Source organism: Staurois parvus, unplaced genomic scaffold (assembly GCF_062004578.1).
Source record: "Staurois parvus isolate SC_StPar_1 unplaced genomic scaffold, SC_StPar_1.0 ptg000394l, whole genome shotgun sequence".
Lineage (NCBI taxonomy): Eukaryota > Metazoa > Chordata > Amphibia > Anura > Ranidae > Staurois > Staurois parvus.
Window position 1 is genome coordinate 3,318,210 of NW_028318190.1, and position 14,334 is coordinate 3,332,543.

A 14,334-nucleotide genomic window follows, 5' to 3' on the forward strand; every position below is an offset into this window, starting at 1 on the left:
TTCAAACTTTAGGGGGGCCAGATTGTGGCCAGTGGGACAGTGCCCCGTTGCTGGTGTCAGTGAAAGGAATAGTGCCCTATCACTGGGAGGAACGGTGGAACGTCGCTGGTGTCACTGGCAGTTTTCATATTTATAGTTATTATATTTCACATAATTCCGCATAGACTCCTGCTTTCTCTGGGTAAATGCTGCTATCTCCTCTCCACTCAACTACAACAACGCATAGACTCCTGTTAATTTCAGAACTAATAGTGTACAGTTGCAAGAAAAAGTATGTGAACTCGTTGGGATTAAGTAATTCAACAAAACAATGGCTGCAACAGCACAGAATACGCCTTCTGGAGTGGCCCAGTCAGAGTCCTGACCTCAACCCCATTGAAATGCTGTGGCATGACCTTAAGAGAGCGATTCACACCAGACATCCCGAGAATATTGCTACACTGAAACAGTTTTGTGAAGAGGAGTGGTCCATAATTACTCCAGATCATTGTGCGGGTCTGATCTGCAACTACAGGAAATGTTTGGTTGAGGTTATTGCTGCCAAAGGAGGGTTAACCAGTTATTAAGTCCAAAGGTTCACATACTTTTTCCTCCCTGCACTGTGAATGTTTACATGTTATGTGCAATTAAACCATGGCAACATCTAATGTGTGTGTAGTATTATGTTCAGCAGACTGTGTTCTTCTATTGTTGTGACTTAGATGACGTTCAGAGCGCATTTTATGCCCAATTCATGCAAAACTCCACGTAATCCCAAGGGGTTCACATACTTTTTCTTGCAACTGTATATATATTTTGTCACCTCTAGTTGCACTCTTTTTTTATGACTGTGGCCTGTGTCAGGTCTGTTTGAGAAACACCCCCCCCCCCCAATTCATGTGATCCTTATCAGTTCCTGATTGGGGCAGAGAAGAGTGCTCATTTGACCATCTCCATATAAATTTACATCAGCTCATTGGGGGAATCACAGATGGGGGGCACAGTCACAGATGGGGTGCCACTTTTGCGTGAGTGCTGTGTTGATGGAGTGCTAAGACAGTTAAACACAGCAGGAAGATACAACAAGAAATTCTGCATGCTTGATGGACTGCAAGCAAACACCCTGGGAAACATCTCTTACAAGTCTGAGTCCCACTCTGTGTACCTTTTAATATGTCCCCTCTACTCCTCCTTTTCATATTACTTTCCTGCGTTCCCAAAATCTCACTTCTTTACCCCTCTGCTCCACCCCAAAACTTGTACATCTCACCCTCACTGCTACCATCTCCCTACTACTGCTCTCATCACCTCCTGCTGATACTTCACTCTCCTGCTGACCCAAAGACCAGGCCTGGAAGGCATGTGCGCTCTTGTACATCCCATTCCCATGTTACTTTCCTCACCCTTCTTCTAAACTCTGGGGATATCTTCCCAAACCCTGGTCCTCCACTATTTCACCCCCACATCAGGCATCCTCTTTCTTCCGGGAATAGCCGCAATCCCCTCAATTTAACATCGGTTCCCGTGCTCCCAAAAACCACCCTCCCTTTTTCATGTGCTCTCTGGAATGCCCGCTTTGTCTGTAATAAGCTCACCTCTGTCCATGACCTTTTTGTCTCCCGCTCCCTTAACCTACTAGCAATTACAGAAACCTGGCTCCAAGCAGCAGATTCTACTTCTCCCACACCACTTTCGTATGGAGGCCTCATCTGGACCCACTCACCCAGACCCAGTGGTCGGAAAGGTGGTGGGGTTGGTTTGCTTCTATCCCCACTGAGCACCTTTCAAGTCCTCCCTAACCCTCCCTCTCTATCCTTCTCTTCTTCCGAGACTCACTGCATCCGGCTGTTTTCTCCCATTTCTCTGAGGATTGCAGTGATCTATCGGCCTCCTGGACCCGTGTCCCGCTTTCTGGATGATTTTTCCGACTGGCTACCCTACTTACTCTCCTCTGAACTACCCACTATCATTCTCTGAGATTTTAACATCCCTATTAATGTCAACAACCCGGCTACATCCCAACTCTTCAACTTAATCTCATCTTTTGCATTAGCACAATGTATACAGTCCTCCACTCACTCTGATGGGAATACATTAGACCTTGTTTTCTCCCATCTTTGCAATCCCTACAACCTCACAAACACCCCCTTTCCTCTCTCTGATCACAATCTCATCACCTTCACAGTGTCCTCGTCTTCAAACACCTATCCCTTCAAGCAGCAAACAATTACCCTCAGAAACCTTCACAACTTGAACTCTGCTCATTTCCACTCTGCAACTGACCAACTCTATGACAGAATCTCTCCCCTGTCCTGCCCCGACCTGGCAACTGCTGTCTACAACAGTTCGCTTTCATCCGTATTAGACTCACTTGCTCCTCTAACAACACGAAGCATCAGGCCCCGACCATTACAACCTTGGCAGACTGACAGCACCAGAAATCTTAAACAACATAGTCGTGCGCTGGAGCGATTGTGTTGCGTAAAACCAAATCCCAGCAAGCATTCACCCTATATAAATCTGCTTTCTCAACATACAATTCCTCCCTTCATGCTGCCAAACAAGCCTATTTTGTCGCTCTTATTAATACCTTGCCATCCAGTCCTCGTCATCTTTTCTCTACTTTTAACTCTCTACTTTCTGCACCTCCACCCAGAACCTCACTCACTGCTCACGAGATTGCAAATTATTATTATTATTGCACAGGATGTATATAGCGCCAACAGTTTGCTCAGCGCTTTACAATATAACAGGGGACAATACAGCAAAAATACAGTTCAATACAAGAGGGATGTGAGGGCCCTGCTCCTTGGAGCTTACAATCTAGGAGGGAGGGGCTAGTGGTACAAAAGGTAGTAACTGTGGGGGGTGGACTGGTTGGAAAAGTGGAAGATTCCAGTATTAGCTGAGGGCAGGATAGGCTTCCCTGAAGAGATAGGTTTTCAGAGATCGCCTAAAAGTGAGCAGAGTGGGCGATAGTCTGATAAATTGGGGTAGAGAGTTCCAGAGGATGGGGGAAGCTCTGGAAAAGTCCTGGAGAAGAGCATGGGAGGAGGAGACAAGGGAGCTAGAGAGCAGGAGGTCTTGCGAGGAGCGGACAGTACGGTTTGGGTGATATTTAGAGACAAGATCGTTGATGTAATTTGGGGCAGAGTTATAAATGGCTTTATTCGTTATTGTTAATGTTTTGAATTTTATCCGTTGGGCAATGGGAAGCCAGTAGAGGGATTGTTAGAGAGGGGTGACAGATACAGAACGGTTAGAAAGGTGGATAAGTCTGGCAGCAGCATTCATGATAGACTGAAGAGGGGATAGCTTGTGATGAGGTAGGCCAATGAGGAGGGAGTTACAATAGTCCAGGCGAGATATAACAAGGGAGTGAATAAGTTGCTTAGTGGTTTCCGTGGTTAGGAACGGGCGTATCTTGGAGATGTTGCAGAGGTGAAGTCTACAAGATTTGGACAGTGATTGGATTTGGGGGTGAAAGGACAGATGGGAGTCTAGGATTACAGCTAGTACCCTGGCATGAGGGGAGGGACTGATGATTGTGTTATTGATCTTGATGGAGAAGTCAGGGGAGGGGGCACGGGCTGGGGGGAATACTAAGAGCTCAGTTTTGGAAAGATTGAGTTTGAGGAAGTAGAGCGATATCCATGCTGATATGTCACTTAGTAGGTTAGTAATGCGGGAGGAGACTGAAGGGGTGAGGGGTAGAAAGATAGATTTGAGTGTCATCAGCATAGAGATGGTACTTAAAGCCATGGGAGTTTATCAAGTGATCAAGGGAGGAGGTGTAGATGGAGAAGAGAAGGGGTCCAAGGACAGAACCTTGAGGGACCCCTACAGAAAGAGGGAGTGAAGAGGAGGTAGCGTTATAGGTAACGCTGAAGGAGCGCTGCGATAGGTAGGAGGAGAACCAGGAGAGAGCAGAGTCTCGGAGGCCAAGAGAGTGGAGTTTTTTGAGGATGAGGGGATGGTCAACCGTATCAAAAGCCGCAGAGAGGTCAAGTAGTTAGAGTACGGAGTAGTGGCCATTGGTTTTAGCAGTCAGTAAATCATTAGTGAGTTTTAGTAGGGCAGTTTCAGTGGAGTGTAGTGAGCGAAAGCCAGACTGTAAAGGGTCAAGAAGGTTGTTGTCGGTGAGGTGGGAGCTCAGGCGATTGTAGACTAAGCATTCTAGGAGTTTAGAGGTAAATGGCAGCAGGGAGATGGGTCCTAAGTTGTTCAGGTTTGTGGTGTCCAGGGAGGGCTTTTTAAGTATGGGAGTGATGTGCGCATGCTTTAGATGGGAGCGGAAGGCATCAGTAGAAAGGGAAAGATTGAAGATGTGAGTGAGGGAGCATAGGATGGAAGAAGAGGGTGACTGTAGTAGTTGTGAGGGGACAGGATCCAGGGGGCAGGTAGTGAGACGGGCTTCTGAGAAAACCTTAGTGACCTCTTCGGTAGTAGCAAGGTCAAAAGATGAAAGTGTTGAGGGAGGTTTAGTATAAGGTATGCTAAGTGGGATGGGTGTCTGTGCAGTGGCAATGCCCCTACGAATTGCATCAATCTTCTTTTTGAAATGACGTCTGTAATAAGCTTACCTCTGTCCATGACCTCCCATGGCTTTAAGTACCATCTCTATGTTGATGACACACAAATCTATCTTTCTAACCCTCACCCCTTCAGTCTCCTCTCGCATTACTAACCTACTAAGTGACATATTGGCATGGATATCGCTCCACTTCCTCAAACTCAATTTTTCCAAAACTGAGCTCTTAGTATTCCCCCCAGTCTGTGCCCCCTCCCCTGACTTCTCCATCAAGATCAGTAACACAATTATCAGTCCCTCCCCTCATGCCAGGGTACTAGGTGTAATCCTAGACTCCCATCTGTCCTTTCACCCCCAAATCCAATCACTGTCCAAATCTTGTAGACTTCACCTCCGCAACATCTCCAAGATACACCCGTTCCTAACCTTGGAAGCCACTAAGCAACTTATTCAGTCCCTATATATCTCGCCTGGACTATTGTAACTCCCTCCTCATTGGCCTACCTAATCGCAGGCTATCCCCTCTTCAGTCTCTCATGAATGCTGCTGCCAGACCTATCCACCTTACTAACCGTTCTGTATCTGCCACCCCTCTCTGCCAATCCCTCCACTGGCTTCCCATTGCCCAAGGGATAAAATTCAAAACATTAACAGTAACGTATAAAGCCATTTATAACTCTGCCCCAAATTGCATCAACGATCTTGTCTCTAAATATCACCCAAACCTACTGTCCGTTCCTCGCAAGACCTCCTGCTCTCTAGCTCCCTTGTCTCCTCCTCCCATGGTCGTCTCCAGGACTTTTCCAGAGCTTCCCTCATCCTCTGGTACTCTCTACCCCAATTTATCAGACTATCGCCTACTCTGCTCACTTTTAGGCGATCTCTGAAAACCTATCTCTTCAGGGAAGCCTATCCTGCCCTCAGCTAATAATGGAATCTTCTACTCTTCCAACCAGTCCATCCCCCACAGTTACTACCTTTTGTACCACTAGCCCCTCCCTCCTAGATTGTAAGCTCCAAGGAGCAGGGCCCTCACATCCCCCTTGTATTGAACTGTATTGTTGCTGTATTGTCTCCCGTTATATTGTAAAGCGCTGAGCAAACTGTTGGCACTATATAAATACTGTATAATAATAATAATAATATTTCAAGATCATTTAGATTAATAGGAATAGGCTAGAAATAATTGAAATTCAGTGTGGAAATATAAAATTTTAACATCAGATACATGTTAATATCACCCCCTCTGCTGATACTCACTTTTGCTGCTCTAACCCACTGCTTGATTCGTATGTAAGCGCCCTTGAAAATACCTGATACTTTTGGGTCTGGAGAAACATTTACAGGATAAGTTCACCTTTTAACAAAAAAATAATAGATGCACATTTTTTTGCAGGTAAAAAAATGTTCTTTTATTATTTTTTGTTTCTGGTACCTCTAAAGCATTGCACCAGTGATTGGCAGGTCACTGATGACATGCAGATCTCCCCCTGATTTGTTAGTATATCTGCTTGATTGAACATCCTGTACCAGCAAGGAAATACCTAAAGACAGGAAGGATCAATAAACTACCACAGTGCTGTAGAGCGTCGTGGTATTTCATTGAAAACTACAAACCAGCAGCTGCAGAGGCTGTTGGAATTGTAGTTTTCCCATTCACAGAATACTGTGAATGAATGATGTGGCTGGGTGGGGCTCCATTTTTTAAAAATTGTGACAGCCATCGGGAAGGAGAAAATCCCCCGCTAGCTGTCACAGCGGGGATGCGGGGGGGTCCAATCCTAACATGTTACGCCCTGAATATGGACATGCTATGAAAGGTGAACTTATCCTTTTAACTATTCCCCCTTCCTTCCAGGATGCAGTGCTTGGACCTAAATGTCCAAACAACAGGACTGACAATGTCACATGGGGAAGGGAAGAAGCTCCAAAAAAAAAGACTGACATGGAGCTTACACAGGGTCTAGACTCATTACATTGGGAAACAAATACATTGGTGGGGGAGTTTGGTAAGTTGCAAGGGGAGTGTTGGGAGAACCTGTCATACTTATTCAATCACTTGACCCCCAGGCCAATTCTGACATTTCCCGCATACATGTAAAAACCTGCATTTTTTGCTATAAATCTACTTAGAACACTGAACATTATATTTTTTTTTTAAGCTGAGACCCTGGAAAATAAAATTGTGGATGTTGCAATATTTTCTGTCACATGATATTTGCGCAGCAGTTAATTAAACTCAAAGTTTCAGGGAAAAAAAATTTTCATAGATTTTAGTAAACACAAACACAATATAATACCCAATATTTTTACAAAATATAAAAGATGGTGTTACGCTGAGTAAATAGATATCAAACATGTGACACTCTAAAATTGCGCATGCCTGTGGAATGCCGACAAACTACAGTACATGAAATTATCCATAGGTGACCTATTAAAAACCTTAAAATGTTACCAGTTTACAGTTCCAAAGGAGATCTGGTGCTAGAAGTATTGCTCACGCCTTGATGTTTGCGGTGATACCTCACATGTGTGGTGCGATTGCCTTTTACATATGCGTTCAGGACCTACAAGCGTGCTTATGTTTGCACAGGGGAATGGGGGAGTTTTAAAATTTGTTTTACGATTTCATTATTTATTATGTTTAAATTTACCTTTAATTTTTTATTAGATCAACTTGGATCAATGAACAACATCTCTTGTGTTAGCATGGGGTCTGTTAAACTGTTAGCATCGGCTCTGTTATCTCTACTCTGGCCTCCAAATCATTCAATCAAATGCAGCACAAGCCAGTAATGGTTTGTAAATTTAAAAAAATGCAACCAGAAGTGACTAAATCCTTGTCGCTTCTGGTTTCAGACATCAGAGAAGGAGGGAAGGAACTTCCATTCCTTCCATTCTTCTTAGTGTATGTGACCAGACCAATCACATCGGTCTATTTTTATTATGGTGAAGAAGAAATGTGTCATAAAGCAGCAACCTTTCTACATGGGGCATGGGCAGCTGCATACTACTTTTTTTTAAACCTACAGTGGGTAAACTCCAACAGTAACTATAGTAAAACTCAGTGTTTTGTAGTCCCTTGGCCATATATTCCTGATTCTTCTATTAAAGTCATAACTGCTTTCCAAGGTGCCATACCAGTCAAAACAATCCTAAATGTATGTAGCACTCCTGCTCTTGTTATGGTGCAGAATGACCCCTAAGTAGTGTGGCAAGCTAACATTTCACCCTCAGAATCTGGTTTCCAGTTTTTGTTGGAGTGAAAAATAAGTTTGGTGTCAGTCACTTTAGTCTTTTTACTATTTATTGCTGAACACATCTATAGGAGAGAGGGCTTGAGGTGCAGGATACCCAAAAATAGGACAGGTATTTTGAAGCAGCGGTGGCAGTTGGCCCTTTAGGAGCATACTCTTAATTGCTAGCCCTGTGAAAGCAGCCACCCAGATCTATGATCCCGAAAAAGCAAGTCATAGGGGTTGATTTACTAAAGGCAAATAGATCTGTGCAAGGGAATCATCCCCATAGCTTAGTAAATGAGGTGAAGTTCTGCTGGCTTCAATCATATACTGTAATTATGTGCAAGCAAAAATGCTGTTTTTTTATTCTCTTTACACGTGATTGTGCATTGATTGCAAAGTAAAGCTTCCCCACATTCACTAAGCTCTGGGAACATCCCTTGCAGAGTGCAACTTGACTTGCAAAGTGAACAGTATTTGCCTTTAGTAAATCAATGCCATGGTTACTATGAATCTCTCCCTAATCAATCAGGCTCCTGACCGCCTGAGAGCAATAAAAAGATGCCTTGATTTGTGGACGACAAGTCCATTTTACAATATTCATTAGGGTTGCAACTACTGATTATTTTCATAATCAATTAGTTGGCCGAATATTGTTTCGACTAATCGGATAAAAAACAAAAAAAAAGTGTGGTGTATAATTTAGTTAATACGTAAACTTTAAAAAAAGACAATTTATTCTTGAATATCTATATGCATTGGTAAATATAAATAACCAGATATATGGTTAGAGAACAAAATATTTAATCCACTCTGAGAAGAACAGACAGAAGAAATACTGTATATATACTATTAGAGTTTGAATGTAGTACATATCAGATGCAAAGATCAAAATATTTATTTAAAAGAAAAAAAATGTAAAATGACCTAAAACACTGCTTTGCAGATTTTCAGACAGGACTGTATTATAATATTATGCAAGACATTTGGCAGCAGCAGTATTTTTGTACCACCTGTCATGTTTGGGTTAAAAAACTAAAATTCACTCTTTATAGTACAAACACAGCAGATAATCATTACTTTAAGGTTCCAATTTATACTGTGAAACAGTGAAAGTAAAAAAAAAAAAAATATATATATATATATTGAGATGCCTTTACGCACATATGAACTTTAATGGCATCCCAGTCTTGGTCCGTAGGGTTCAATATTGAGTTGGCCCACCCTTTACAGCTATAACAGCTTCAACTCTTCTGGGAAGGCTATCCACAGGGTTTAGGAGAGTGTCTATGGGAATGTTTGACCGTTCCTCCAGAAGCGCATTTGTGAGGTCAGGCACTGATGTCAGATGAGAAGGCCTGGCACGCAGTCTCCGCTCTAATTCATCCTACAGCTGTTCTATCGGGTCGAGGTCAGGACTCTACAAGCCAGTCAAGTTTCTCCACCCCAAACTCGCTCATCCATATCTTTATGGATTTTGCTTTCTGCACTAGTGTGCAGAGATGTTGGAACAGGAAGGGGCCATCCCCAAACAAAGTTGGGAGCATGAAATTTTCCAAAATGTCTTGCTGTGCTGACACCTTAAGAGTTCCCTTCACTAGAACTAAAGTGTCAAGCCCAACCCCTGAAAAACAACCCCACGCCATAATCCCCCCAGCCCCAATCTATATACTTGGCACAATTGCAAGTCAGGCAAGTAGCGTTCTTCAGACACGTTCATCGGATTGCCAGACAGAAAAGCGTGATTCGTCACTCCAGAGAACACATCTCCACTGCTCTAGAGTCCAGTGGTGGTGTGCTTTTCATCAATGTATCCGACACTTTGCATTGCACTTGGTGAAGTAAGGCTTGGACGCAGCTGATCGGCCATGGAAACCCATTCCATGAAGCTCTCTACGCACTGTTATTGTGCTTTAGCAATTGCAGACAGTTGACGACTTCTGCGCACTGTGTGCTTCAGCATGCTCTGACCCCGCTCTGTCCTTTTACATGGCCTAACACTTCGTGGCTGAATTGCTGTTGTTTTCAGTTGCTTCCACTTTGTTATAATACCACTAACAGTTAACCGTGGAATTCATAGAGGGGGAGCTCAGCTGGCTGCTGGCGGGAGAGGAAGCAGTAGGCTGTGTGCTTCGTCTAGGCTGCAGTAATAAGGCGAGCAGTGGAGCATTAATTTTCAGATGCCATGTGTAGGATAACAATCCAGCCCAGTACCTAGAGGGATCCTCCTGCCTATCCAGGAAGCAGCATCCACCTAGCCCTTAAGGGGAACTCTGGCTGTGTTGGGTCAGCATTTAAAGTCCCAGGATTTGATCGTCCTACCACCCTGCCCCTCAGAGGGAAGTCCCATTAACATCATATCTACCTTGATCACTTCAGGATATATTCTTACTGGCGCATATTTATTGTGCGTCTGGTGAGTGCGCAGTTCTCATATCACTGCACAAGCACAAACGTACCAGAATTAAAAGCACCTTTAAGAGCAGTTAAAGTCACTTTATGAACTTTAGTGTATATGAACTTTTATTATAACAATTTTTATCAATTTCTTATTAATTTTATGATCTTAAGATTGTTTTAGCACTGCACTACCATCTTATTATTCTTTTGAGGTTTTTACTTTGGTTGCCTTTGTGCATAGCTGCTTTATTATTTTTTGAGTGCGCTCACATATGCTTACTATACAAGTTAATATTTAGTAGCAAGGCAATTTCATGGATGGACTTATTGCACAGGTGGCAACCTATCAAGGTACCACGCTTGAATTCACTGCGCTCCTGAGAGCAACCCATTTTTCCACAAATCTTTGTAGAAGCAGTCTGCATGCCTAAGTGCTTGATTTTATACACCTGTTGCCATGGTGGTGATTGGAACACCTTAAGCCAATGATTTGGAGGGGTGTCCCAATACTTTTGACAATATAGAGTATGTGTGTGTGTGTGTGTATATATATATGTGTATGTGTGTATATATATCTATGTGTGTGTGTATATATATATATATATATATATATATATATGTATGTATATATATATATATATACTGCTCAAAAAAAATTAAAGGAACACTTTGAAAACACATCAGATCTCAATGGGGAAAAATCTCATGCTGGATACATTTGATGGAAATAAAAATTATCAACCTACAGAGGACTGAATTCAAAGACACCCCGAAAAAAAAAAAAATGATGCAGCAGGTTAGTCCATTTTGCTGAAATTTCATTGCAGCAACTCAAAAAGTTTGTATGGCCCCTATGTGTTTGTATGCATGCCTGACAATGTCGGGGCATGCTCCTAATAAGATGAAAGATGGTGTCCTGGGGTATTTCCTCCCAGATCTGGGCCAGGGCATCACTGACCTCCTGGACAGTCTGAGGTGCAACATGATATCCCAGTGGTGTTCTATTGGATTTCGGTCAGGCGAGCATGGGGAGCCATTCAATGGTATCAATTCCTTCATCCTCCAGGAACTGCCTGCATACTCTCACCACATGAGGCCGGGCATTGTCGTGCACCAGCGTAGGGTCTGACAATGGGTCCAAGGATTTCACCCCGATACCTAATGGCAGTCAGAGTACCATTGTCTAACCTGTAGAGGTCTGTGCATCCGTCCATGGATATGCCTCCCCAGACCATCACTGACCCACCACCAAAATGGTCATGTTGAACGATGTTACAGGCACCATAATGTTCTCCATGGCTTCCCCAGACCCTTTCACCTCTGTCACGTGCTCAGGGTGAACCTACTCTCATCTGTGAAAAGCACAGTGTGCCAGTGGCGGACCTGCCAATTCTGGTGTTCAATGGCAAATGCCAATCGATCTCTATGGTGCCAGGCAGTGAGCACAGGGCCCACTAGAGGACATCAGGCCCTCAGGCCACCCTCATGAAATCTATTTCTGATTGTTTGGTCAGAGACATTCACACCAGAGTCATTCACACCGGTCCTGTTGATGGTTTAAGGACCTTCTACGGCCCTGTCCTGCTCTCCTAGAGTAACTGCCTGTCTCCTGGAATCTCATCCATGCTCTTGAGACTGTGCTGGGAGACACAGCAAACCTGGCAATTGCACATATTGATGTGCCATCCTGGAGGAGTTGGACTGCCTGTGCAACCTCTGTAGGGTCCAGGTATTGCCTCATGCTACCAGTAGTGACACTGACCCTAGCCAAATGCAAAACTAGTGAAAAACAATCAGAAAAGATGAGTAGGGAAAAAAATGTCAGTGGCCTGCACCTGTAAAACCATTCCTGTTTTGGGAGTCGTCCCATTGGTGCCCATCTAGTGCATCTGTTCTTAATTTCATTAATACCAAAGCAGCTGAAACTGATTAACAAACTCCTCTTCTACTTAACTGACCAGATCAATATCCCAGGAGTTTATTTAGTTCATGGTATACTCTGATTAAAATGTGTTCCTTTAATTTTTTGAGCAGTGTATATATACACAGAGGAGCCCAAAAAAATAAAACACTTCAACAGTTATCTATGCCATTTTTAAAACCGAATTTAATTATGGCAGCAATGTGTAGTATATTTCCCCTAAAGATGTCAGTAGACTGCGCCATTGTTGTTATCATGTGACAATCAGGAGAGAGTCAAAGAGAATGGCGGAGGTACACTTGACTTTCAAGCAACACAAGGCCATATTTAAGTGATATTGTAAAATAGAAAATGCGTGTGAAGTTCAATGACCATGGCCATGTGTGTTTAGAACAGAAACACCGACATGACTAACAATTGCATAAATTTGAGATAAATTCGAAACTGATAGCACTGTGCGTGATGTGCACAAGCAAAGATTTGGGAGGCATCATACAGCAACAAGTTCTGCTTCCTCAAATATGGTGTTGCAACAGTTTTACATGCTCACTGCAAAAGTATGTCAAACAATGTGCATGTGAGACAGGAATGAGCAGATCAAGCATACAACGTATTCTGAAGAGAGCACACTGGAAATTTTTCATCCTGAGTTACACGCCATAAATGAGGATGATCCTAATCGGAGAATGGAGTACTGTGAGTGGTTTTGACACATGGTACATGAGGATGAGGAGTCTGTATAGGAAATGGTATAGTCCGATGAAGCACAGTTCAAGCTAAATGGAACAGTAAATCGTCATCGTTGTATTCATTGGGCTCCAGAAAATCCTCACATGTTGACAAAGCAGTCAATTTATGGGGAAAAATTATACTACACATTGCTGCCACGATTCAATTTGGAGTTTATAAAAGAGTGTGTATATGTGTGTGTGTGTATGTATATGTATGTGTATAATATATATATATAAAAGCCCCAGAAGAGTTTCCTCCGTTCCTGACCAAGCCATTTGTTTTGTTATTTCAACTGGTAATTGCACGATCATGCAGCACTGTCCCCAAACAAAATGTATGTCTTTTTTCACACAAATAGAACTTTCTTTTGGTGGTATTTGATTACCACTGGCTTTTTTTGTGATATAAACAAAAAAAAGACTAAAAAATGTGAAACAAAAAGTCATTTCTACTTTCTATATGACAAATGTATGCAGCGCTAAAAGATGAATATAAATAATGATACAAAGATATAAAGACAATCATAAAAATTATGAACGCTAATGGAGCGCATTAATAGTGATGAGGTGAAAACGTCTGATGATGACGTATCAAAATGTAAACGGAATCACAATCAGTAAACAATGTGACAGGAGTGAATTGGTTCTGTCTTTGGAGGTGATATGAGCAGAGTGTGTGTAAGCAGTACCATCCTGTGTATCCACGTTATGCCTGATGACCCTGCCTAGACCCAGGTGACCCCTTAAAGGATATATCATACATATGCGCACTATTTATGCGCTTCTGGTAAGTGCATAAGTTTACTGGTCCTCGTCACTGAAGCTCACCCGCACGGAACACCGCCCATTGTTTACCCTGGATCTGCTATATGTTTATGCTCATTTGAATTAACTAATTCACTCCTGTCACATTGTTTACTTATTGTGATTCCGTTACATTTTGATACGTCATCATCAGACGTTTTCACCTCATCACTATTTATGCGCTCCATTAGCGCTCACAATTTTTATGATTGTCTTTATATCTTTGTATCATTATTTATATTCATCTTTTAGTGCTGCATACATTTTGCCATATATATTTACTTTTTAGAGGTGTAGAGGTTTACCTTTTTATGCTGGCTGCTTACTCTATATACATGCGCTCGCAATAACCTATATTTATTACCATTTCTACTTTCTGTTATAAAAAATATCCAATAAACCCAAATTTAGTCATAAATTTAGGCCAAAATGTATTCTGGTACATATCTTTGATAAAAAAAAAATCACAATACATGAATTGTTATAGTTATAAAGTTATAGCGTCTACAGACTATGGTGTATGTATATTGGAACTTACACAGCTTTTATTTTCTAACTGCCTATCACATCGGTTGAGGTGCTAAAATGCTAGCACAGTACAAAACAAAAAAACCCCAAATGACCACTCTTTGGAGAGTAGACACCCGAAGGAATTTGCTGAGGCATGTTGAGTCATGGAAGATTTTTATAATTTGCCACAAATTTTTGTAAAATGACAATTTTTTTTTC

The 14,334-nt window shown here is 42.4% G+C and overlaps 1 protein-coding gene across 1 annotated transcript in view; it reads right to left on the bottom strand.

Annotated features, from left to right (window-relative positions):
• Positions 1 to 14,334, bottom strand: part of WASF2 (WASP family member 2) — a 269,369-nt gene that overhangs the window by 99,568 nt on the left and 155,467 nt on the right. The gene's annotated exons all lie outside the window — the stretch shown is intronic.